Below are 26,296 nucleotides of genomic sequence, written 5' to 3' on the forward strand. Positions count from 1 at the left end.
TTAGATAATGACCTTTGCATCTCTTCTGGAAATGGTGTGCAACAATGTCATAAGGATTCCTCCCTAATGTTTGGTGTTAAAACATGCTTTTACTTCTTCTTTTTGCTTTTCTGTGGTAAATTCTTACTCTTCTGTTCATATTGTTCATTCATAATTGAATGAATACATAATATTATACCTTCTCATATAAATATACGTTTTGCACAATTAACTTTTGACACTTTCTTTTTTAAAGGAATCTTTTGTGCCCAAAGTTCGTTTTCCACGGAAGGCTGCAGACTGAAACTGACTCTCAGGTATTTTGCCAGTTGTTTGAGACTTCCAGTCTTTTGTATGAATGTCTGCTCTCTAAAATTCATTCTGAACTGCAAGTCTTGTTGTTTCTCTTTGTTTTCTTGTCTTCTTTCAGGAAACTAGGTGTTCAGAGACACCAGACTCATGACAAGAATTCTCTCATTCAGGGGTAAAGCGCAGCGATTTTTCTGATGCTAACTCCCTAAAGCAAGATGCAAGCTGAAATTATCTTTATTGTTAACCGAGTCAGCGCAACTCCATAACACAGCTCTATGCAAGAAGGATGGTGGAGGAGACACTACTCCAGACTTTGGCCTGAAGTAGTGTTTATTACTTACTGACTCAGAGTGACTCAAGAACACTAGCCTACACAAAAACATGAGCGTAGAGGAGATGCTACTCCTTACCTTAATAAATCAGCCACAAAACTCTACACAAATGGGGGAAGAAGGAATCCTGAAACACTAAACAACAATGCCATAAGTACCAATACCACTACCCTAACTATCTGACCAACAGAACAAGGAGACTAGGGAAATGAGGTGTTATCTATGGAAAATGTGCAGTGAAGTGCACTGCTTCAAGGGCAGCGGACGCTTAACATTATACTGAGGAAGAAATGTAGAATCATTAGAGTGAGTCAGTGTCTTCTTCTATGGTGGTCTCTTGAGACACCTTTTGTGCAGTCTAGCTGTCCAGCTAAGAAACTCTGTGTTCTCTGTGAGTCAAGATCGTTTTTAATACCCTTACATTTGATGGTACACACAATATGGGTCTTTTGCCTTATATTCTTCTTCTGGACCCTGATAACAGTTCATCAAAACATATCTCAACCAAAGATGAATGGACCTGCTGTCTGTGACCTGTGTGGAGAGCTGAGGTCCTGGACCACCTCCCACGTGTTCCCAAGACTGAAACATAGTCTCCAAGGATCAGTAGGCTACCCTCCGTATAGTTACAGGGACACAAGAAGCTGCAAGAGGCCTTTTTCCTAAAGTGACTGGGTGACCAGTAGCAACTGGGCCTGGACTGGTCCCAGCTTGTGGGCTCTGCTAGAGTGTGTACTGTCCCCTACATCCTGGGAGCCTTTGAAGTGGCCAAGAGAAGCTGCGCCAGAAAATCTGAAATTTCAGCAAAGGTATCTGATTTAAAGTAGACGTTGTGTGATACAGTTCGAGGCTTTTCCCACTGGAAGAGTTTGTGCTCAATTAAAAAGGCTAAATCCTGAGGCAGAAATCTTGACCAGGCAAAAAGATAGAATAAGTATTTGACCAATTAGAGTATTTCAGCAAGCGCAAAAGTTACATTTTCCGGCTGTGATCTTTTCCAGCAAAACAAACCGCTTCAGCGGGAGTTCGTTGACTGACTATCCAACTTTGAGAGGACTTCGCAAGATGCTGTCTGCAGCCTTGCCCTGCTGTAGGATTTTGACTTCCATTTCAGAGAATATGTGCCTAATTTAATGTTGGTGGAAAAGACACAGTGTCAGAAATGTGTCTGCTTTAATAAAAGTGCATAATACACCTTTGACAAGGGTAATTAGGCGGATGGTATCTCCATAACATTAAGACAGCGTAACCTACATGCTGAACTTTAAATAAGGCCTTAAAATCTTTGACCTCTTATGGAATATTGATTTGTATAACTAATTAATCTTCCGAGAGGGAATTAAGGTGCGTGGGTAGTTGTGTAAGTATGCCATCATCATGGCGTTTATACGAAGTGCCAGGTCTTTCTTCTTGCAGAACTCAAGAAGTGAGGAGGAGGCTCTGATGTGTAGAGTGAGGTTGTACCATATCTTAGGTGCTATGTAGGAGAATGAGAAACCTCCAGTTTTGCTTTTGCAGAAAGTTGATGAGAGTGAGAATGAGAGCGAGGCAGAGCATATGTGCCTGGTGGATTAGTGTGGGTATATATGGACAAACCCCTTGGGGTACCAACATCTACTCCATCAAAATCTTGCTGAAATCATGCCTAAGTCATGGTCAATCATGAACAATAACTTTTAAATGGTGCTTTATTTTTTTCTTGGTACTTTTTAGCCTAAACCACAAAGAACTCATACTTCTGGTTCCCGTTATTAGATTTTTTGGTGTGAGGGGGCCTGCTTTACAGGCAGAATTGTTTTGTGAAGGAAGAAACACCTTCCTGCACAAATCAATCCTTAAAGGCATTTTCCTTTTACAATGTGTGATGTGGAATGTATCACACATGCAAAAAGGAAGAATATAAGTAGAAATAAAGCTATTTCTGCTTGTTACGCCTGGGTGTTGGAAATGTACCATTTTGACGCATGCCCATGTGTAAAACTCTTTGTAAAATTGGGAATCTGCCAAAATCCATGGGTGGATGTGTGGAAACAACCATTCTCAACCCATGGAATGCCTCTCTGCCGCAATGCGACGCAAAGCAACAATATGCAGTGACTTGAATTACTTTGGATTTACTGAACCATACAGAGCCACAAAAGGTGGCTTAGTAAATCCCACTAAAGTACTTGTGTTGCCTTGCGACAAATTGCATCACACAAGTACAACCCAATCCCTTAGTATAAACGACGAGGGATTTCTTCAGAGTGACAAGCAAATGAGTCTGTTCCTGTTGCACAGATTAGTCAAAACTTCACATTCTATATACCTGTGTGAATTATTGTAGAATTTCCATCTTTAAGCTATTTACCTCATTTACATTGCGTGTCTTTGGATGCTTCGAGAACAAACCCAGTTTGCGTATGCAAATTAGCTTTCTTAGTCCAGTATATTTTACACCTACTTTTTCGCAGCCACATAAATTGTACCTATTCAAGTTACACAGACTGGGAGACCGCCACAAGTGCATCTTTCTCTTTTTTACACTGTGAATCCTATTTTATGGAGGTGTGAATTGCACTCTTGTGCTGGTGTATGCCCATTTGTAAGCATGGAAAAATATTTGTGAATCAAGCCCAGTATACAGAGCTACAATACTACTTAGGGGCAGATTTATGAGGCCCTTGCGCCTCTTAGCGCTGCAATTGCGTCACTTTATGTGACGCAACGGCGGCGCAAACAATGCGCCCTATTTACAACGTGACGCATCTAGGAGATGCGTCATGTTGTAAAGCCCTGCGCCATAAGGAGGCGTTCCTGCGTAGGGGGGGCGTTCCTGCGCAGGAACGCCTCCTAAAAGTGGCTGAGTGAAATCTATAATATTTCACTCAGTCACTTTCTACGTCAATTCCTTAAGCCTGCTTGAAGCAGGCGTAAGTGTGATACACCATGCAATGTAGGGGTGGCCCCTGTGCATTGCAGGAGTCATGTCGCACTTGCGACATGACTCCAGCATTGCGCTGCCCGTCCGCCGGAAGATGCGTCACGCATCTTCCCTGCCTTGCACCATGGTGCACCGCATTGTAAATGCGGTGCACCATGGGTGGCGGAGCTGTGGCGCACTGTGGCGCACATTAACTGGCGCATCCCTGGTGATGCGCCAGTTAACATAAATCTGCCCCTTCGAGTATAAGAGCCTTAATCTAATCTAAGTCAATCACAGGTGTATTAGGAAGACATTCTAATTGAATGTTTAAAAACAATGAAATAAAACAAGTCTTAGTGAAGAGAATGCTTTATCCTTCCATAAAAAAATCATTTTTATAATTTCCTCTACTTCAATTAAACAAATGATATCCTTAAGAAGCATAAGAATTTCCAGACAAGGTAAACACCTGTTTTCTAAACCTCATTATAAGGTCACGCTTGAGACTCATTTCTAATATGCATTTCCAAATCCATGCCTTCTAGCTGTTAAAAAGTAGAAGTTTCCTACTGATGTAGCACAGGGCCACAGCTCTACTAACTTAAAAAAATGAAATGAACCTACGCAGCCAAATACATTAAAAAGAAAACAACAACGTGACAGCTTGGTCTGGTTTTTGGAATGAGAAAGGGATGCCTGTTTTGTCTTTTATTATTATGTTCATGATAAAAAACAATTCAACAAACATATGGGAAGAAAAGTAAGCAGAAAATTCATTTGAAAACAACATGAGGGTTTTCTTTAATGGATATGAATACTGAACTAGAAAACATTTCTTCACTGAGTTATGTGCACTATGATACCATCTGCATGCAAATGAAATCATGTATCTGTTTGAAGGAGATTATAAATGCTGTCAACAAAGATGACTAGTTGAAAAAGAGTCAAGCTTAAAATTGTTTTTGCAAAGATCAGTGATCTAGATAAGCATGCACATTCTTCGTACATGCACAGAAAGACATAGGGGCATATGTACAAGGACGTAACGTCACTGGAACATCTCTTTTTAAGACATTCTGGTGGAGTTAAGTCCATTGCTTTAATTACAAGGCAGCATAAATAAGCCCCCCTTTCACGCTACACTCAGTGTGAAACGGTGTGCAATGGGTGTTGCAGTGGGCGTTACGATCACCCATTGATTTTGATGCTGCCCCCTATTTACAAGGGTAGCGTAAATATGGGGCAGCACCAAAATTAAGACATAAAAAACCTGGTCTTAACATGGTGAAACAAGGAGAAATAATTAATTACTCCTCATTTTTGCTGGTTCTATATGTGTTGCATTGTGCAGTACACATAGAAAAGGTAACTCGTCATGAATGATTCTTTATGTGTAAGAAGGTGTTACTTCCTGCATATAAACAATCATTAAATAATTATGATTTGAAACTTCTATGTGTGCTGCACAATACAACACACATAGGAGTTACAAATCTCCATTCTAGATTGTCATAAACAATCAGTCACTCAATGCATGCACCCCCGCACAATGGTGCAATGGTTCCTACGTTGGCACTAGGCAGCTTAATTTAGCAGCAGCACTAGCGGAAATGCATGGGTGCGCAGTATCATTTTACAGGCGCATTCCTGTGTTTTTGAACAGAGGTAGGGTGGCGTGAGCAATTTGTGAGCTAACCCATGCTCCACCAGTTCATTGTACATATTCTCCATAATGCCACACAATCTTATCACCCAAAGTTATCAGTAAAAACATTTTACACCAGATGCCTTACAGTGCAAGTGGAGCCCTTTTCCCACTGCTAAAACGTAATAATTATCTGGTGCAGCATTGTCATGTCGCTTACTGATAATCATATTCTTTGCACTCTATTGCAAATTCCAGCTCAATAAATGCCTGCATAAGACATAAACCCTATGGCATCATGTCACAAACGAGCCATGGTGTACTTCAGTCTCTTCTAAAAACCAAAATAACATCCTTTTCAGAGAAGAAACACCTCTGTATGAAATTCTACAGGGATTGTTGACATAAACGCAGCAGCTCATGATAACCAGACAAATGTAGGCACGAGCAGCGTCTTAAAATATGTAGGGCCTGGTTCACTAAGGTAACTTACACTTTTGAGTACGTTTACACTTTTGAGTATGTTTACTTCTTAGCAGTACTCACCTCTGAATATTGGATACTATATCTGCAGGCGCATGGGTTAATTATGATCACAAGGTGCACGTAAAAATGCCAAAATGCGAAGTATAGGCACATGTTCCTCTCTCACTTTCCTCAGGCACAGGGGAGTTTTCATTCAGGCCACAGAATGACCACACACAAGGGATAGCTTAGGTCAGGCTGAGGAGAGATCTGCAGTGCTGGATCTCGGCAGGCTCAGCATCTTTGACTTCTTCAGAAGAAGACCGTCATTCTCTGATTGAACGGGGCAGATTCTCTCTGCACTGGGCAATATACCAACTGGGTCCTTCAGCAGTAGCAATAAGTTCTAGCTGTTTGCTTCTCACCCTTAGAAAGGAGACGGCCTAAGTATTTGTCTCTGGTTCTTGCTGTCTTCTACAATGGTGTGCAGAGGTGCTAGATATAAAAAGTGAATGCTGGATATGCCGGAGGGGCCACCTTCTATCTGACACTGGGGAAAATGTATAGCAAACCAACAATAAAGTCACATTTGAAATTGACCCCCATTCTTTGACAGGGACAAGTCCTAGATAGGTGCATTTTTAATTTAGTTGGACAAAGCTCAGTAGCAAACATTAGTATGTGAAACTGACGCATTTGTTTTACAAATGCAGGCAGACTGGCCCTCCTCTCAGCATAAAGCACAGAACATGGGCCTGATTATGAGTTGGATGATTAATACCAAACTCCTCATGTTATTCTTCAACAACTCATAATGGGTGTGTCACTCAATAACTAATGTACCCCTTGGTATCGTCATTTATCATGCACGATCAATGTCACCTATACTCTTACTCAATGCCTATGAGGGATGTGAAGGAAGTCTAGGTCTTTCTGTAGTGAATGTGCCTCCAGATTATGGTCATATTTCGATTGGCGGGATCCATGAAGACCGCAGTAGATTTGTAGACAGGAGGTCATTCTTGACAAATATTTGACTACAGGAGACCCCCGCTTCTTAGATCCGTTTGATCTTTTACCTTTCACAAGTTGGTGGGTCCCGAAGAATGGCTAATCCACCACATGCACAGCACACCTTAGCGCGTGTGCTGAATATCACTTACACACCCACGTGGCTATCCACATCACATTCACGGTTCCTTGGTCCTGAAGAAAGCCTCATTAATTCATGGAGAGGCTGAAACATGTTGACCAGCACTTAAGAGATATAGAAGATCGAATTTTATCTTCATGATATCTCACCTTGTTTTGAATGTGTCCTTAGACCCTATGAATAAATCATTACCCAGTTGGGCATCCTAGAGACATTTTTAAACTGCACCACTTTTTGAGCACATTTCTCACTCACAACTCTTCTAATCAATACATTGGATTCTTGTGCTCTAGTGCATTATACGGAGTCAGAAAAATCCAAGGATATACCGCCCACATTGTTACATTATTTACTAATTAGTAGAAGAGGATGCACCCCCCTTTTTTCTTCCTCACTCTCTTCTTTGTTCTTTGCATATTTCGATTGGACAAGTCACACCCTGACCCAATCGAAAGGAATGTTTAAGTGCACTTGTAAGAAAAGGTCCTTCATTCTGGATGTTTCCAGACAGTTAGGTCCATGGCTTCACAAAGAAAGAGGGGATAGAAATATAGGAAACTTAACAGAGGATAGTTAACCCTGACTTCCACCAGCCCTATGTAGCACCATACATTGTTAGGGGATACATAAAGAGAGTTTCGGACCACAACTCTACAAGTTTTCAAAACACATTCAAGTATCCATGTTTGTGAATGAGACATAAGTTGTTTACTGTCTGCAAGTTCTGCATATTCTCATAGTCTTTACTACTAATCTTCATATGACAGATAAAAAGGAAAACATATGAACATTAAGATTAAGATGTACCGGATCACTTCATCAAAGATCTTTATTCGTTCCAATGTAAGACCATAAAATCTCCTTTTAAAATACATAAGCACTTATAGTACTCAGCAACCAAACAGTAGTCTACTATGGGTCAACATTATTTTTTTGGTACTAAACCACCCACCTTTATGAAAGTCACATACTTGTTTGTATATAGCCTGTATGTACTGGATATCCTCATGTTATTTAGGCCTGTATTTAGCTCTTGGTGGACGAAGGCAGTAGTCTTCATCTGCCAAACCTCCAAACCACCTGTTAAAGTGCAGGAGGAAAGAGGGGGACTCAGATAGTGACACTGTAGGAAAGTGCCCCTTTTTGCATTGTAGCCCCGTAAATGTATGCCAGATAACTGATGCTAACTTTAATGAGTGTGCCTTGTGTCCCTGCCAATAACGTTCCCAGGGCCTGTGTTCTTTCCAAAAAATGTCTCTTTCGCTCCACAATTGGCATACCTCTGGAAGATATATCCCTGGTACCAAAGTGCCTTATGACCAGAGAAGGCATCTGATGGCTGTAACATGTATTATGTCACCCTCAGAGACTTGCCACCTTAACACCCACTCACTGCCATTGCAGGTCGCTTGTTTTGGTGCAGACCTGCATGCCATGCCCTCCAACACTGCATGGATAAGTCACACCTCTAGCAGGCCTCACAGCCCCAAGGCAGGGTGCACAATACCACAGGTGAGAGCATAGCTACATGAGCAATATGACTCTACAGTGTCTGTGTCATTCCTAGACATTGTAATTGCAGTAAAGGAGAGCTGTGTGGGGCCCTAGTGTGAGAATAGCAGGGGTCCATCGGTAAAGCAAGATGGCGGCGACATAGAGCTCCGCAGGGGAGCCTCTTTTCCTGATTCCAACTCGGACCATTGTTGAGCAGGTTTGGACGATCTCATATGCTCGACTTACCTGCCTGAACACGGTCAAAACCGGATGACTTCGAAAGGGGTCGACTTGGGCGCTGTGCTGGTGCCCCTCCTGACTGTTGGCACTCCGGAGGCTGCTGTCACTGATGTGCTCCGATTCCAGGCTTGGGAACAGCGGATCTGCGCAGCGGCGGTAGGGAGACGAGGCGGCTCTCAGGAGGCAATAGCAACACAGCACAAGATGGCCACAAGGGCTTTTTTGCCCAGAGAACTGATTGAATCTCTGCGCTGTTCCCTACGTCAGGAATATGCCACCTAAATCTACGAGACAGCAGAGGGAGCAGAAAGAGATAGCAGGGTCTAATGCTGCTCAATTTAGACAAGAACTATCTCCGGCAAACATGGAGGTTGGCTCAGGTAAACCCAAAGAGACCCGCAACCTGAAAAAACAGCAGGACACAGGGGCAGTGAAGCGGAGGATCCTTCAGGAAAAAAAACAAGTAGCAGGCAAAAAGAGTAGCGTCTCAAAAGCTTTGGAAGAAACTGGGGCAGCTTATGAAGAAAATAATCTAAATACTACGCCTATACTACCTCAGCCGGCTATAAAGGCATTTTTCAAAACCAGAGATGGACCTGTGAACATGGATATTGAGGCGGTCAATCTACAATCTAAGGAAAGGAACAGGGATGAGGATATTATCCCTAATGCTGGTTTAGAGGACGCTTCCCAGGTTAACAGTGAGGCCCATGCTATACAGGACATACTAGGAACACATGCGGTTATGGATGCTAATAAGGATACTTCCTGCAATCAGACAGTGGAGGTCTGTGCTGTAGGGCATAAAACCTGTGTCTCAATGCAACTACCACAACAGGCGGCGACACTGGAAACCCAGTTCCAAGATAAAGAACTAACTGACTTTCCACCTGAGGGTCCAGGCCGATGCTGTGATAGGAATGTAGATAAGCTAACATCTACCAATGACATTTTGGAGGCTATTTCGGATGGGCCGGATAAATTATATTCCCTGACAGAAGACTCTAATTCAGGGACTTCGTATTCCGATCTTGCATATAGCCATTCTGATCATATCGATACTACTTCAGGGTCTAGCACATTGGAAGCCCCCAAAATGGCTCGCAAGCAACACATAAAATCTCAGAGGACCTCAAAAGGTTCTATGGGGCTTAAAGAGACACGAAAGAAGTAAAACAGTGGTGCTTCTGGCCTGAAGTGCACCGGAATTATTGGCCCTCTGGATCCAGCCTCAGTCCCTATTGGTACCTCCTTGTCCAAACATCTCGGGATTCTGTAACAAATGAAAAATCATTGACGAGTCTTATTCTTGAGACTATTAAAGAACATCGTGTAGAGAAGAGGGCACAAAGAAATTGAAAGGGGCTATTTGGAAAGTAGGCCGTATCTGCGAGAAATTTGTGAACGTTTGAATGCAATGGAAGTATGAACTGTTGTGGTGGAGAAGGATTTGAATGCTGTGAGGGAGCAAACAAAGACCCTTGAAGCCCAACTATCTGACATGATGTGGAAATTGGAGGACTTAGAAAATCATCAGCGAAGAAACAATCTCCGAGTCCTTGGGATTAAGGAAGGCATAGAAGGGGATGATATTCAGGGCTTTATGCTAGGTCTTTTTAAGGAGTCTTTCCCTGAGCTTCTTGGGTGGGACTGGGAGCGAGAGATTCAGAGGGTCCATAGATTTCCCTTTGTCCGTCATAAGGCGCATAACAGAGATACAAATCAGCCGAGGGTAATTCTGTTTTTATTTGACAATTTTTCCCTTAGGCAGGCCATCTTTGAGAAAGCTCGCCCGGAGGCTAGAAGGCATTTCAAGGATGTTTCTTTTTTTGTATGCCCTGATTTTTGCCATATAACCGTGGAGCGTAGATGGCGTTTGCGGCAGTAAATCAAACCGTTCCAAGATGCTGGGTTTGAAGCATTTTTACTGGTTCCAGCGAGGCTAAAAATGATTGTTAAAGGGGCTGTCAGACTTTTTACTTAAGAGATTCAGGCTAGAGAATATCTCGACCAAGCCCATGGGGAGAAGAGAAAAGAATAACAATTGCGTGAATAGGGCTGGTTGCGTATCATGGATTTTTTCTAGACTAATCCTATCATGGCCTCTCTATCGCATGGCTCTTTTTTCTTTATTTTTCTCCTTGTCTGAGTTGGCAGGGTAGAAATGGATTTGTTGAAAGATAGAGTTGGGAGCTCCTATTTTTCTGTTTTTCTTCATTTTGTGTGGGGGTGGAGGCACTGCGGTGCTGTGTGCTTTCTCTATCATACAGACCTGGGAGGTCTGGCTGCTTTCACAGGGTGGAGGTGGGGGGTGGGCATGATGGGTGTTGGGGGTGGGGAGAGGTTTGGTTTTTTTGGTGCTAAAGCTAAAAGCAAACTACAGCTAAAGAATATTATGTGTTTTCTTTCTTTGTTTTTGAAAATTGTAAAAGGTGCTAAAATTGCAAAAGTAAGAACCCAATGTTTTCATAGAAATCTGATAGGCACCCTATGTAGCTATGTTGTGAGTCTTATGTATAATATAAATATAATGGTTGGATTTCTACGAAGAGAAATGATTAATGAATAATGGCTAATATTTGTATTGCAACTATAAATATTTATGGCCTTAATGATGGGACTAAAAGAAGAAGGATTCAAGAAGATCTTAAAATCTTCCAAGTGGATCTGGTGTGTCAACAAGAGACTCATATAGCCTGTAAAGATTATAAATTGCTGGACACTTTTGGGTTTAAGCTAATTGCATACACTACAAAGGATGTCAGGACTAAGGGAGTGGCATTTTTGCTTAAAGGCAATAATATTACATGTGAGAGAAACATTGTGGATAAGTATGGCAGATGGATAATCATGGAAATTAAGGGATGGGCTGGTGTATTCACTCTGTGCTCAGTATATGCTCCAGTGTTAGATGACTCTTCAGTACTGTACCACGTATCCATTGAGCTCCCTTCTTGGCCTGCCCCCTATCTAGTATGCAGGGATTTAAATATTAATGGATCTAGAGGTATTTTAGATAAAGCTGAGGCAGCAGGCAAGAACTGGAAACCTCAAGCATGTAGAGCGATGAAAAATGTACTTAGAGATGTAGGTCTGACCGTTGCATGGCCCAGCCTGAGGGGCCCGAGCCTGGATACACCTATTATTCGGCTCCTCATCGGAAAATCGCAAAGTTAGATTACTACTTGGTTTCACCATCTCTTTTGAAGGACACTCGGATAGAGATGTTACCTAGGGTAATGTCGGATCATAATCCTGTAGTGTATGATTTTTCATTGTTAGGAGTAAGGAGGGCACAGAATAAATGGATGTTTCAGAGAGCACTTCTTTCTGATCAGGATTACATGAACTATATGAAAGGCTGGATGTGCGATTATTTTTGCTTTTTTGCTATAATAAAGACAGTGCACCCCCAGGAATGGTCTGGGATGCCTTCAAAGCATCAGTGAGAGGGGAGACACTGAGATATAGTCTGAACAAGCAAAGAAGAAGTACTGAACAAATTAAATGCTATTATCAGAAATTAGCTCTTCTGGAGACCAAATTAATCTATGTGGTAAATAATGATGGGGATCCTTCTATAATTGTGGATTTAATTATGGTGACTAAAGCTGCTTTGAATGATTTTTATATGGGGAAAATGGCCGGCAAGTACCTCGCTAAAAACAACAATGTCATGAATATAGTGAGACAGTAGGCCGACTCTTATCAGTCAGGACTAGGCAACAGACAGCGCTAGGACACATAAAGCAAATTAGGAATCTGCAGGGAGACATAGTGTCTGATGCCACAGAGATAAGAGAAGCCTTTAAAGAATATTATTGGGTATTATATACAGCGGCAGGCCCACCTGAAGAAAACAAGAAAATCCATGAGCATGAATTTCCACCTAAAGCGAGGCTATCACAGGAGGAGGCCTTTTTTTGGGTACTGAAATCTCCCAGAAGGAGCTTTATGGGGCTCTGCAAGCTCTTCCATCTGGCAAGGCTACTAGTACAGACTGTATACCACTACAATGTTATAACATTTCTATCAATGAGGATGGGCAGGAGATTTTGGGAATATTTAAGGAGGTTAGAAATGGGGCCATATCACTGGGATCATGGGAGACTGCTAATGATATATTTTTTTTATAGAAAGGGAAGTATTTAATGAATATGGGCTCTTATAGACCAATAACACTGCTAATTAGCGATACAAAACTATATTCGAAGATATTTGCATCTTGACTTAATAAGATTATGCAGCAGCTTGTCTTAGTTTGGCAGCATGGTTCTATTCAGGGTAGGGGGAAGGATGACCATATTCGGCGGAATATTTAGCTATTTGACCTTTAGCTGCAGCCTTTTTAGATGTTGAGAAGGCTTTCAACTGCGTGTCGTGGAGTTATCTATGGAGGTGTCTGGAAGCTAATAGACTCGGCTCAGGGTTTATTAAAACTATTCAGGTTTTAAATGCTAAACCCATAGCTCATTTACAAATCATGGGAGGAGAGTCAGAGGCGTTTGTGATAGGCAGGGGAACTAGACAGGGGTGCCCATCCTCTCCCCTGATGTTCACATTATATATAGACCCCTTTCTCCGACATCTTGAGGCTTCTATGAATATTCTTCCAAATAGCCTATATGGCCGGGACACAAAATTATTGACTTATGCCGATGATATGGCTATTATCGTCTCTGAGCCGGATAGAGCGATGGCCGAAGTTTAGATATTGGCTGAGCACTTTGGCTCTATTTCAGGCTATCAGCTGAATAGAGCCAAAACCCAGATCTTAGCTAATAGGTATACCTCAGCTGCAGATAGCAGGATCGTGGAAAAGGCTATATATTTAGGCATACTTGTAAGAGCTAATGTTGAAGATGTTATGGATATAAATCTTACCCGCAAAATTGGCAAAATTAAGAATGATATGTAAACTGGTAAACATCTTTCGTACAATTCTCCTCGAAATACATAATACATGGTTTAGGCAGATTGAAAAGGAGGTTGCCAGATTTATATGGTCCTACAAGCGGACACGTTGATCGAATACATTCTTATCTCCTCCTAGGGAAAGGGGTGGTCTTGGTCTACCTAATTTTAAATTATATTATTTAGCAGCTTCTTTACAACACTATTGGCCTTTATTTGGTTTTATGAGAAAGGAAGATATTGATTCTAATCATGTGCCCTCTATATTTGATAATTTGATTGGTTCATGGGCCAATGGCTGTTTGTTAAGAATATATGAACCTAATTACGTCGAAAAGGCTCTCTTTAAGACTCTAATAGAAGCATATCGAAACTGGGTGGGGGTCAGGAAAAAATAGGGCTTGGCTGATTCAGTAGATATACACCATTGATGGATAATAATCAGATACCGGAGACATTGGCAGATGAGTACCCACAAAGGTGGGAGAAAGCAGGGGTCTTTAGGATAGGCGATCTTTTGACTGGGGAATATATTGCCTCTTTTGACGCAGTTAGGGCCAGATTTAATATTAACCGCCGGGAATTTTTTACATTTTTACAAATAAGGGATTTTCTTCTTAAAAAAGCTGGCGGGGCAGCAGGGTTTTCTGTGATTCCATCGATGGTAGTCTTAACTGGTAAATCTGATTTGTCAATTTGATCTCTGTACAGTATATTGTTGGAGGGTCTAACAGATGTTCTTGAAAAGCACACAATGAAATGGCAGATCAGGCTAGATGTGGTGGTTGATTCATGCCTTTTGAAATAGAAATGGCGAAAAAAGGTATTATGTACCGCAAACTAGTGGGCATAAAATTGTAAGGCTCTTTTTGATTTGCATATTACACCGGCAAATATTGTTAAGTGGGGTGGCATGGAGGGGACTCATTGTTTTAGGTGTAATGGATATGGGGCGGATATGACTCACATTTTCTTTACATGTCCTAGTTTAGATTTATTAAGAAGAGAAATCACAGGCTTTCTGCAACATGTTTTAAAAAGGAAGTACAACTTTCTCCAAAGCTTATGTTACTAGGATTAAAGGCACAAGATGACTCTAGCAGTGAGTTTCTATTTATAGCTATGTCTGTGCTTAAACTATGTTTTGCTTCAGTGTGGCTAGATCCTTACCCTCCAGCTTTTTTGCAATGGAAAGCCCTGCTTTTACATATATTTAATTTGGAAAGAGCACACTATGAACAAAAAGGTAGGAAAGGTAGAAATAAAGGACTTCTGGTTTGGAGTCCATTACAAGACTGGGTTAATAGATTAAGTTAGGAGAAGTGAATTTTGGTATTATGATGAATTGTATAATTTTAATATTAGGTGTTTTTTCTCTTTTTATGAATTCGCTCCCGGTCACATGCTATATGTTAGATGCTGGTTATCTCTGTTTTGTGTAATTTATTATCTACATGAACTTACTGGTGTTTTGACAATGAAAAGTGTGCTAATCTGTTGTAAGCTGTCTTTTGCTTTCTTCTGTTTGCATGTTTTTTGTATGCTTGCTTATATATTTTAAAATAAAAATATAATTAAAAAAAAAAAGTAATTGCAGTGAAGCCATTTAAGTACATGGGCTGGGAGGTTGCCAACATGAATGCTACAGCTCCATAATGGATTTACTGAAGACTGAGAAGTTTTGTGTCAAACGTCTTAGGATAATAAACTCACACTGATACCTGGGATGGATTTATTATAAAATGCCCTCAGAGGGCATCTTAGAGATGCCCCCTGAAAAATGACCGACCACTAGTGCATTGGCTGACTGGTCCCCACCAGCCAGCCAAAAATGAAGATTTCTGACCTCATGGGGTGACAGCCTTTGTGTTCTAGGAGGACAAAAACAAAGCCTAATCTAGGTGGCGGTGCTTCACACCTCCCCCTGATAGAAACAGCAACATTTGGTGGTGAGCCTTAAAGGCTCTCACCTCGTGATGTGCTATTTGAGCAACTCCAACAGGCCTGTCCAGACCTCACTTTTAGTGGTAGGACAGGTGGGAAAATTAGTAAGCAGAGTAGGAATGTCCACCTTAGCCTAGCCCACCCCTAGGTTTGCCAGGAGCTGATGTGAACCCTTCTCTTAGAAATTCTCCATCTTGAATTGGAGAATTAAGCCCAATAGGAACAGGGATGTGCCCTCCTCCCCAAAGGGAGGGGGGGCCCAAAGGGTGTGTTCACTCTAGGGGACAGTAGCCATTGTTTCCTGCCCTGCCAATCAGTAACACCCTTAAATTTAGTATTTAAGGGCTCCCCTGACCCGTGTTCCTCAGATTCGACAGACCAAAGAAGACGAGGGAAGAAGACCACCACCAGACCAGAAACAGAATCAGTTCAGAAAAAACTCGGCAAGAACCCCGCCACCTGTAGCCAGTTTGACAATTGGACTGGAATACTGCAAGGCCTCCACGAAACCTCGAAGACCTTCCAGCCTTCAACCAATCTTCAAGAACCTCCCTTTGGACTAGAGGCTCCAGTGCCCTGAGGGCAGACACTTGTGACAACACAAATTGGGACTGCAGAAGAACCCCAAGACCACAGCGGAAGAGGACCAACTTTTGTGATGACGCAACTCTGCCAGAAGAAAGCCCTGCAGCTGGATGGCCACAACAACCCAGAGAGATCCTCTTGACTCAACAATCCAAGCCTGTCACAGCCTGGTTCTCGGTACACCGTACCCTCCTGCAAGTGGCCCTGTCAGCCTCCCTCTGACGCACCTACTGGAACGCAGTCTCTCTCAGATTAACCAACCTCAGTGGAATGCCTCTATCCTCTGCACATGTGCATCGCCATGACCACAACTGCTGGGCTGGCAGTGCCTCCCATTGATCGACAGTGACGCACTGACAGTGAGGCAATGGCACCAGGGTTGGCAGTCTACTGAATCTCATTCACCTCCATTGCTCTCTGCTGACTGCAAAAGCGACAATCATTGCAGGTATCAACCGCCGCGGCATAGATACTTAACCTTCCATCTCTTCAGATGCCACCAGACTCCATTGACTAGCCTTAGGTTCGGTAACCCCGCAGCTGGCCTCCCCAGTGCTGCTGGTGGTGCAGTACCATACACTGACCCGTGCCCAGTGCCTGCTTAAACCCCTGTAGACTGAAAAAGTAAGTTGTGTTCTTACCTGCTGATGCATAACACTGTTTTGGCTTCCTTAGGATTGGATTTCATTCTATCTGTTGCATTAGACTGTCTACCTGTTTCAGGTACCAGGTGTAACTGTTTTAATTGTCAAGCACAAAAGTATTTCTGAGTCTATAAAGAATTTCTTGCACATGCAAATTATTGATTGATGACTTATAAATCTGTTCCCAGTAATTTGAATGTATTGCATAAAAGAACTTACTAGTAACAGAGTTCAAGTTGATTCCTAGAAACAAGAATAACAAAAGTAATATTTTTCTACAAACATTGGCCTGGAGTCAGTCTTTGCAGGTATGGTTTTGCCTTGAATGAGTATTCAAGCCAAATGCATTCACTGTACCTTCTGATAACCCTAACTACTCAACCCAACTACCACAAAATTGAGAGTAAGGTATTATATTATCTACTCTAGCCTCTTCTTGGTATAGTATACACTGAGCCGGACTCCTACAGACACCCATAAAGTACTAAGGGGCATATTATCAAGAAACAGCGTTAAAATTATTTCCGCTTTAGTGGCAGGAAACTGCAGCTACAGCGGCAATAATGGGCTTGATAACATGCCCATGTGAATTCCCATAGAAGCCCATGTTCTGGTGTGAACATGGGCTTCTATTGGAATTCTCAAGGGCATATTATTAAGCCCATCATCGCCGCTTTAGCGGCAATTTCCTGCCGCTAAAGCGGCAATAATTTCAACCCCGTTCTTGATAATATGCCCCTTAATTTGTGCAGATGGTTGCTGGGGGCACTTTTTTTTGGGACTGAGACGCAAACTGTCATTCCATGGGCTGCAATCTCAAAGTTCTAAAGCTAACTGTCTGCCGTGATTGGCTCCACCCAGGCCTAGGCTTTTATGTTGCATTGTAGTGGTGTTGAAATCTCACATAATCCTCTTCATTTCTGGGTCTCCATCATTGCTGATACACTAAGCATTGCTACACCTCATACTGTCAGTTGCCTGTCGTGGCTTTTTCATCTCTGCCATGACCTCGAGCATGTATAGGTAATCTGACATTAAAAAGAGCATAACATGGTAGGTGGATCAAAGCTGCAAATAAAAAAAAGACAGATTGCAACTGTGGTTGTGAACCTTCAGAAGGGCCACAAACCTTTGAACAAGCATGTACAAAATCACTATATGCAGGTGACTTAGCAACATACTGTCAGGTAGGCCAACAGCCTCCCGCTACAGAAAAGTTCAACTCAACCTATGTGTGCATGTAATATGTTTTTACATATAACAATACAATGTAAAAATAAACCATGTATATTTATTCACCTGTTTTTCTGTTGCTGTTGATATTTGAGGCACTTTAAAATCCTACATTTCAAAGCCGTTCTTACAAGCCCCATTACACTATCTTATTCCTGCTTCTCACAATCATCTGGTCTCTAATTCAGGCCGGGGTGCAGCTATCAATATTGCAGAGGTGTCATGGTACTGGGCCCGATGGCTTTGAGAGGTTAACAGTACTCTAGTTATGTTCAGTCTTTTTCTACCCAAACGGATGACATGGGCTCTCGTTTATTTTCATTGGTCAATCAATCAATCGGTGTTTTTGTAAAGCGCAACTACTTACCCGTAAGTGTCTCAAGGTGCTAGGGGGGTGGACCTTAATCTGCTATTCAGTTGAAGAGCCAGATCTTGACAACTTTCCTGAATTGAGGCAGAGATGGAGATTGCCTGGGATGCAGAGGTAGGGAGTTCCAGGTATTAATAGCAAAGTAGTAAAATGATCTTCCTTCAGCAGTGGTCCTGTGGATCCATGGGATCATGGCCAGGGCATGATGGGTGGAGCAGAGATGGCTGGTGGGAGGGGTTCTGAAACCTGTGCTACACCACTAAAACCTGTGCTACACCACTAAACTCAGACAGTAGACTTTGCCATATGTGGAATGGGCCGGGACCATTGGGGGATCTGGTCTGTGCCAGAATTAGAAGGGGACACCATATTTATTTTACTGATTTCTTTGCAAACTAATATCTGCAACCATACCAGCTGCCCACCAAACACTTACCATACCACAATGAGGTGGCAGATAAGTTGGAAAGTGGTGAAATGGTGGTAGACCTGCCAGTTCATACTTTTGCCAGGGGTTCCACCATATCTGCTGCAAATGTCTGTTAATTCCCATCAATTGCCCAATTCCTAGACAAGGGTAAATGCCTATCCATCATCTCTGTACCACTGTGCACTAGAGTAGTTCATAGGGTAACTTTGTCTAAAGTGTGCAAGCCCTCAACATCAAAAGGCCACTCGAACGATTTCCTCACCAGTATCATGCATGCACATGTCATAAGCAAGTGAATCACGGGAAGATAATTCTCACAATGACTTTTATGCCTTAGGATCCTGGATTGTGGGAATCTCTAGAATTGTCCTGGGATATTCCTGGCAGTGTGAGTGAATCCAAGGAATCAAATGGCCATCATGTATATTAGGGGCATCAACAGCACAGTATCTGCACTGCCGTGCTGATGTCTACCAATGTCCCAATATTTTCCAGCTACCAATTTAACTGAAGCTAATAAGTGCTGGTGGCCTTGATTTGGAAAGAAGATGGTGCAATTCTGCATGAGTGTTGTAGTTCCGTTCCATCATGGCTCAACCACACATTTAATGGGGAATAGTTGCTGCTGGCATTCTTCACAGGAAATGAGAGGTAGCAGAAGGGATACAGAATAGCAGGAGGTACTAGATTCATTGCTTATCTCCCGTTGACAACTATATGGCACGTATTGGGGGATTTGTATATTGCCATGGAGGGATTCTTGTGACATCATAAACCACAAGGCTGTTTGGCATAATTTCCATTTTTAACGCATACATTATATGATCTTGGTCTTCCATGACCCATAATCCTGGAAGCCCTGACAAATGTAAAGCTCTGCAGAGTAGTTTGGGGGTAGTCATTATAATGATGAAATCATTATTTAACAGCAGACCACTAAATATAATTTAATATTTCGCAGTACCCTGTGAAATAAGGATATAAATACCTCCACAACTTGTGCAATAAAAGAATGAATATGTGTTTGGATGTCTTTATTGCACAAACTGAGGCAATATGTTTTCTCACTCAAAAACAAAGGTGACAGTATAGCTAGGGATGGTAATAATATGTAACATTAAAAAAACACTAGAAATTCACTGAAAAAATAAAGATTAAAGTAGTGTTAAAGTTAGGACTTGTAATAAAAAATACACCATCCAATTTAAACTAAAACACCACCAACAATCACAAATATGGTTTAATGAGCGAACTATAACTAATGCTGCTTCCGTGCACTGCTTATAACTTCACATATTACCACTCATGACATCTTAAATGACATCATTAATAACACAAATGTTATATGCAATATAGAGTTACTGATTGTACATATGTACATCCATAGCATGGAAATAGCACAAGCCCTGGGGGCAAGCATGATTATGCATGTTGAAAGTAAATTGGCACTCTATTTACAAATCACTAAAGTTTGGGGTGCAAGTATTGCTCCCTGGTAAACAAGATGAAGGCTCAGCACAACTAATGTGGGTTGCAGACGTGTTTGAAATTGGGTTGAAAATTAAAGCCATCGCCTGTTCTAAAAAATCAGTGAGAAAGACCTAAGCTTCTGTCCGCAATCGATAATCCACCAGTAGATATGTGGACACATATGCACAATAAATAGTGGTAGTGCAGTGCTATAGACAAATTATATCTAGCGCAGATATTTATGAAGTGTGGATGTTTATTTCGAGATTTTGAGACATTATAGATTTTTGAATAATGTAGAATGTAGGGGTGTCCACTTAAAGGTAGTTCATCTCCCACTGGTGTCGTAACCATGGTGTAAAGTTGTCTTATATCTTACTAAACTACAGAGTGTAGTCCATAGGGCCTGCAAGAAAGTGTCTTTATAGTGGAAAATGTATACCAGCAACCTCTTCACTTAAATCAGCAGATCATGGGAAGTATTTAAGTGGGTAGTCCAATCCAAATTCAAAGCATGCTTTATTGAGTTCTTTGCATAAAAAACATAAAAGCGTCAAACAACAGAAAATCCTTAAAAATGTACAACCATAGGCATTATACCACATACATAAAAGACGTGTTTATAAAAACAAACAAATATTCTGGGTCATAAAACCCATCAGTATTAAAACCAATCACAAGTTTTCGTCAATTTTATGGCAGCTTTTAGAAAACATACCACATTAAAAATAACTTCTTCAGGTAGCAATTGTAAATACAAGAGAGTGGGCTGCACTTGTCAGAAGTTCAGTTTTTGAACACTGGTATGATAAACGCCTTCCTTGGTACCTCATAAAATTTACAAAATATAAAAAAATGCTGGGTATCCTGCGGAGACAGTTCGTTCCAGCCGCAGAGCTCCAGAGGATGACCCCAGTTCTTTGCTCAGGGATATGCCAACATATTGTCAGCAAAAATCATTCATATGTGCTTTTAACAATAACAAAATGAGGCTCAATAACAGGGTTAGGTTTCAATAAAAGATGGTTGCATATACGAAGTTTCATGAAGCGCTCTTTTCTCTACCAGAGGACCTATGACGAAAACACATTTCTTTGGCCCACTTGCGATCCTATTTCATGATTTCCTCTGGTGAGCTATACAGCTCACATCTTCCTAGACTTTGATAAATAGCCTAAATACATTTGAGCCAATCTATCAAGGGACATAGTCTTTTAAAATCTCCATGTTTAGTTTAGCAGTGGCTCTAAACCAAATGTCTAGCAACAATGAAAAAGGGCGAAATGCTCTTATGTCTGTTATGCAGCACACCCCAAATTTTACGTGAACAAAAAATGTTGAAGCACTGTGTGGACACATAGGAGAAATCTTAAAAAGGCATTGTCCACAGACTGTAGGTCCACATGATTGACAAACCCCCTGACCAAACAACCATAGACTACTTTTGAGATACTCTAGGCCCGATTCACTTGTTATAGGGCCTGAATTGACCTTATGGCACGTCTAGTGGCAAAATTAAACAATGCTTATATGAAATCCTCTTTCTTCCTGTTCACCAATGGGCACCAGCTCATTTTGTTGCAGGGATTCTGCCCAAAAACAGAACTATGTGCAGGATTATTTACCTTGGTGTATAGGGACTGATTCATCCTACCACCTTAGTACCCATTCGCCCAGAACAGACTACCTATAGTGACTCACTTGCTCTCCTACTTACTCACAGAGAAACAAATGATTAGACACCCCAGAATAGAACACTCCCAGATCACTCAGGAATTGTGGTAACAAGACACACCCTTTCACTCTCACTCTTGTACTTGTCAACAATAAGATCTGACAGAGACATGAAACAGTTTAAAAATGTTTTTTAACTAAGGTGCCCTAAGATGCAGTATACATGCCACCACAAGCAGGAAAATGCATGGTACAAATACAGCCAGCATAGCAGCTAGTCCATATCTCATGAAAGGGGATGTCATAATGAAAATACAATAGAGCCTAACCTTCCTCCCCTTGCTAAAAAGCAGCATTTTTATATATTAGAAGATCTCTGGGCTTTGTCAGTAGACCCCATACCATAGCCTATAGATGGTAGATCTACATCATAGGTGCTGTCTCGTTCTTCTCCCTGGAAAGGTCCTTCTCCAAGTGTGTGCTACCTGTTTGTGAATTCTAATAAAACCAAAGTGCTTTTATCCAAACAACAGCTGCTTGGTCTGGTTTGTCTGAGGGCTGAGGCCTGGCCAGAACAAAACAACAAGGGGCATTGTTGTTCAACCTTGCACATAATGTTCAGTCAAAATCCAAAGAACATGCAGAGAACGAACACAGCAATGAGTTCTTATGTAAAAACAGCCATAGAAGTTATTGCAAAAATAAAGACTTGTAGTAACGTGTGTAAAGAAGCAGGCAAGCTGCAGCGTGCTCATGCTAACTTAGTGAAAATGACAATATACCTATGGGCCAGATGACAATTTGGGGGTCAAAGAACAACCCCAAATAGAAAAAACTCCTATCTTGGGATAGCTCTCGACGCCAACATAAACTTCCAATCAAGATAAATTGAAAATTGTCCACACCTGCTGTGTGTTTAATTATTTCAAGGCCAATACCCCACTGGAAGGTGGCACACTGATTGAATCATGTCATCAGCAATGCCATTTCAATGAGTTCTTTTGTCTGAAAGTTGAACTCCATTGCAAAGGGTTTTTGTTTTTCAAAACAATACATGTTCGGCTCTCTCACACAGTGACCTAGTAAATCTTCCTCTCTTTTTTTTTACATCTGATTGAGATTTTCATTATTTTCTGTCTTTTACTTTTTACCTGTTTTGATATTTGTAAATGCTTTATGCATTTTCCCTAAATTAAGCCTGTCTGCTCAGTGCCATCGCTACCAGGGGTGAGCTATGATTTAAATTGCTGAAACCTTTGGCTTGACCTAGCAGGTTACTGACCCTATTACTTGTGTGGACTATCATTATATATATATATATATATATATATATATATATATATATATATATATATATATATATATATATATATATATATATATATATATATATATATATATATATATATATATGTATATATAGATGTATATATATCGAGAAAGGTTGTTAGCGGCGGCCACTTCCGGGGTAGGGGGTCCGTTAGCGGAATCAACCTGGCTTCCGCGAGGTAATATCCAAACGAGTTCTCCCGCACCTCTCTGATGCACCCCAGCCAGTAGCACTCCAAAGGACGGTAAACGGACACCAGATGTCGTGGTAGAAGCAGGTCTTTATTTGCTTACAGCTTATGTCAGGTCAGACGCGTTTCGAATAACAAGGTATTCTTTTTCAATTGACTAAACACAGTCCGCTTTCTGTTTTTATGCTTTTTTTTTTGTATTTGTGATGCTTTCACCCCCAGCATGTGATTGATGAACATAGAGGAAATACTATACAGGAATGAATGCTGTGCTGTTATGAATTGTATTACATCGTATTATCTGGCACATATATTTTGCAACATATCTCCAATACAGGTCGATCGGGTGAACGGAATTACCCCAAATTTGGCAGGGAGAAGGGTCTTTGTCTAGAAAGCCTGTTTATGTTTATTTGGTGTAAATCCGTTCAGTAGTTTTGGAGAAATATCAACATATACAGATATCGATATTTGGGAATTCTTCCATCTGATTGACTGAGGTGTTACGAGCACGAGCTTGCTGCTTATTGGCTACGAGTGGTGCAAGAAGTTGCAACTAGGAAGTGTTGACAGCCATTTTGTGATTCCGATGAAATGAGTAAGGGGAAAAAAGGGTGAAAAGAGTAGGGAACAGGAGGATAGGAGCACTGTAACATCTGAGGGGGAGTGCAAAGCGAAGAAGTCACTCCTACCGGTATGAAAGTGCGGTGTTACTGGAGAAGTGTGGCTCAGGGGTTAGAGGTGGCAGACCCGGAAGCTGAGATCAGTCCTGGACCAAGGTTCAATTCCCCGCCTCGGCGGGTCTTGGGCTCAAAAATTCCACGGACTCGATAATTCTCGTTCCGGTGCCTACTCGACTCACGGGTTCACACTCTGCGACTCTGGGCAATAGCTTGCTTAATCTCCACTATGGCCCCTCGCGGCGGGATGCCTGGCTTTCACCTTGTGGATACCCTGCTGGGGTTATCTCACAGGGGAATACCAGGACGGGTTCCCAAGGCAAGCGCCTTGATGCCTTCAGGTGATACGTGCGCTATATAAATCGCAATACAATACATTTGCTGAGAGTGACATGGTGCTGAGATGAGATGCTGCTACACCCAGGTTTGAAACCGAGAGCCTAAACCGTGAGCTCATTGCTGTAAAGTGATGTGCTCTGGTCTTTGTAGCATACGTGTGCAAGTAGTGTTAATAGGCATTTATACCATACAGGGAGTGGGAAGCGAACTACTGACCCCTACCATGAGTTTATACTATAGAGGGAAGTGGGAAGTGAAGTACTCACGCCTACCGCTGCGATGACTCGCTGATCAAACCGAGCTCATTGCTGTAGAGTAATGGGCTCTGGCCACTGTAGCATATTGACTGCTGGAGTATAACTGTGTAAGTAGTGTTAGTATGCGTTTACACTATACAGGGAGTGGGAAGCGAACTACTCATCCCTACTGGCTGAAGACTCTGGAATTAAACCGTGAGCCTAAACCGTGAGCTCATTGCTGTAAAGTGATGTGCTCTGGGCGGCGTAGCATACCTGTGGAAGTAGTGTTAGTTTGTGTTTATACAATACAGGGAGTGGGAAGCGAAGGACTCACCCCTACCGGTCTCAAGATTAGTGGATGAAACCATGAGCTCATTGCTGTAAAGTCATGTGCTCTCTGTAGTATTCCAATGTAAGGCATAGAAGAATGTTAGTATGTAATGCTAGTAGAATGTAAGTATGTAATGTTAGAATGTATGTATGTATGTATTGTGACTTATATAGCGCACGTATCACCCGAAGGCATCAAGGCGCTTGCCTTGGGAACCCGTCCTGGCTTTTCCCTGTGAGATAACCCCTACTGGGTATCCCCAGGGTGAAAGCCAAGCATCTGCAGCAGGTGGGCCGCCGTAGTGGAGATTAAGCAACTATTGCCCAGAGTTGCAGCGTGGGACCCCATGATTAGAATAGGCACCGAGGCGAGAATTATCGAGTCCGTGGACATTTTGGGCTCAGGACCCTGCCGCGTTGGGAATTGAACCCTGGTCCCAGGCCAGACCTCTGCTTCAGGGTCTGCCGCTCTAATCAGTGAGCCACACTCCTCCATGTAGGGCTGTCATGAGGGGAATCCTGGGGAGTTTTTTACATGGTGCTGGAGTAGACGGTTGCCTTGCTGTCTGCTCCTGTTGGTGGTTGTTTAAGCTGTCTTGTTTTCCTGTAATAAATCTACTTATCGGATCCACTGCTGTCTGCCTCTTCACGACATAAATTTGGCAACGAGCGGGAGAAAGTAAAAAGAAGACAGCACTTTTGAGCTTGCTTGCGTTCTGCTGAAGACCCGTTTTCTTCCTGAAGCTGTTTCTACTCATCCCAGGGTCGTCGGCTCATTAAACTATGTCATCTGACCTCTAGTAGGATTTATATTTTTTTGATTTTGAGATTTCTCTTCCTCTTCCTCTTCACTACACTCTGGTCGCTGTACTACATGTGTGCAAGTAGTGTTAGTATGCGTTTATACTAATTCTGTAGTTATGCGGTAACCAATGCATCATGGCCCTAGGGAGCGCCACCTTCCAGGCGCAGCTCATACAATGTCCCGGGGTGTGCATCCGTGGGACATTTATGTTTGCTATTACAGGGCGGGTGTTAGTAAATCCTGGTTTGCCCCGTTGAAGCAAGAGGAGGAAAACCTCTTTTCGCTTTAATAAAGCGGATCCGGATGGAGTCTCACCCGTTCATTTAAATGAGCCCCCTGGTGGGTAATGTTCCGGGGCCAATCCTATTATTATATTGCGGGGTCTCTGCAGCACTGGGGAACTGAATCTCACATGCAAATTAGGCGCAGGAGGCCACAGAGACGTTTCGCAGCCTAGGGGATCGCCACGTCCCCGGGTATTGTTCACTAATTGTTTAGGGGGGTTTGAGGCCAACTCAAGTCCGGGGATCGCCACACTCTGGGGCTTTACTAAAATATGCAGGGTGGGCCTCGCCAGTCCCTGAAGCCTTGGTG

General features: G+C 42.1%; 1 protein-coding gene across 1 annotated transcript in view; it reads left to right on the forward strand.

The window, feature by feature from the left end:
* Positions 1-241: 241 nt before the first annotated feature.
* The window catches only part of LOC144761432 (isoaspartyl peptidase/L-asparaginase-like), a 1,220,143-nt gene continuing 1,194,088 nt past the window's right edge, over positions 242-26,296 (forward strand). Inside the window, exon 1 of the mRNA XM_078646809.1 lies at positions 242-296. The gene's annotated coding sequence lies outside the window, so the exon portion shown is untranslated. The remainder of the gene's footprint in view (positions 297-26,296) is intronic.

Source organism: Lissotriton helveticus, chromosome 6 (genome assembly GCF_964261635.1).
Source record: "Lissotriton helveticus chromosome 6, aLisHel1.1, whole genome shotgun sequence".
NCBI lineage: Eukaryota > Metazoa > Chordata > Amphibia > Caudata > Salamandridae > Lissotriton > Lissotriton helveticus.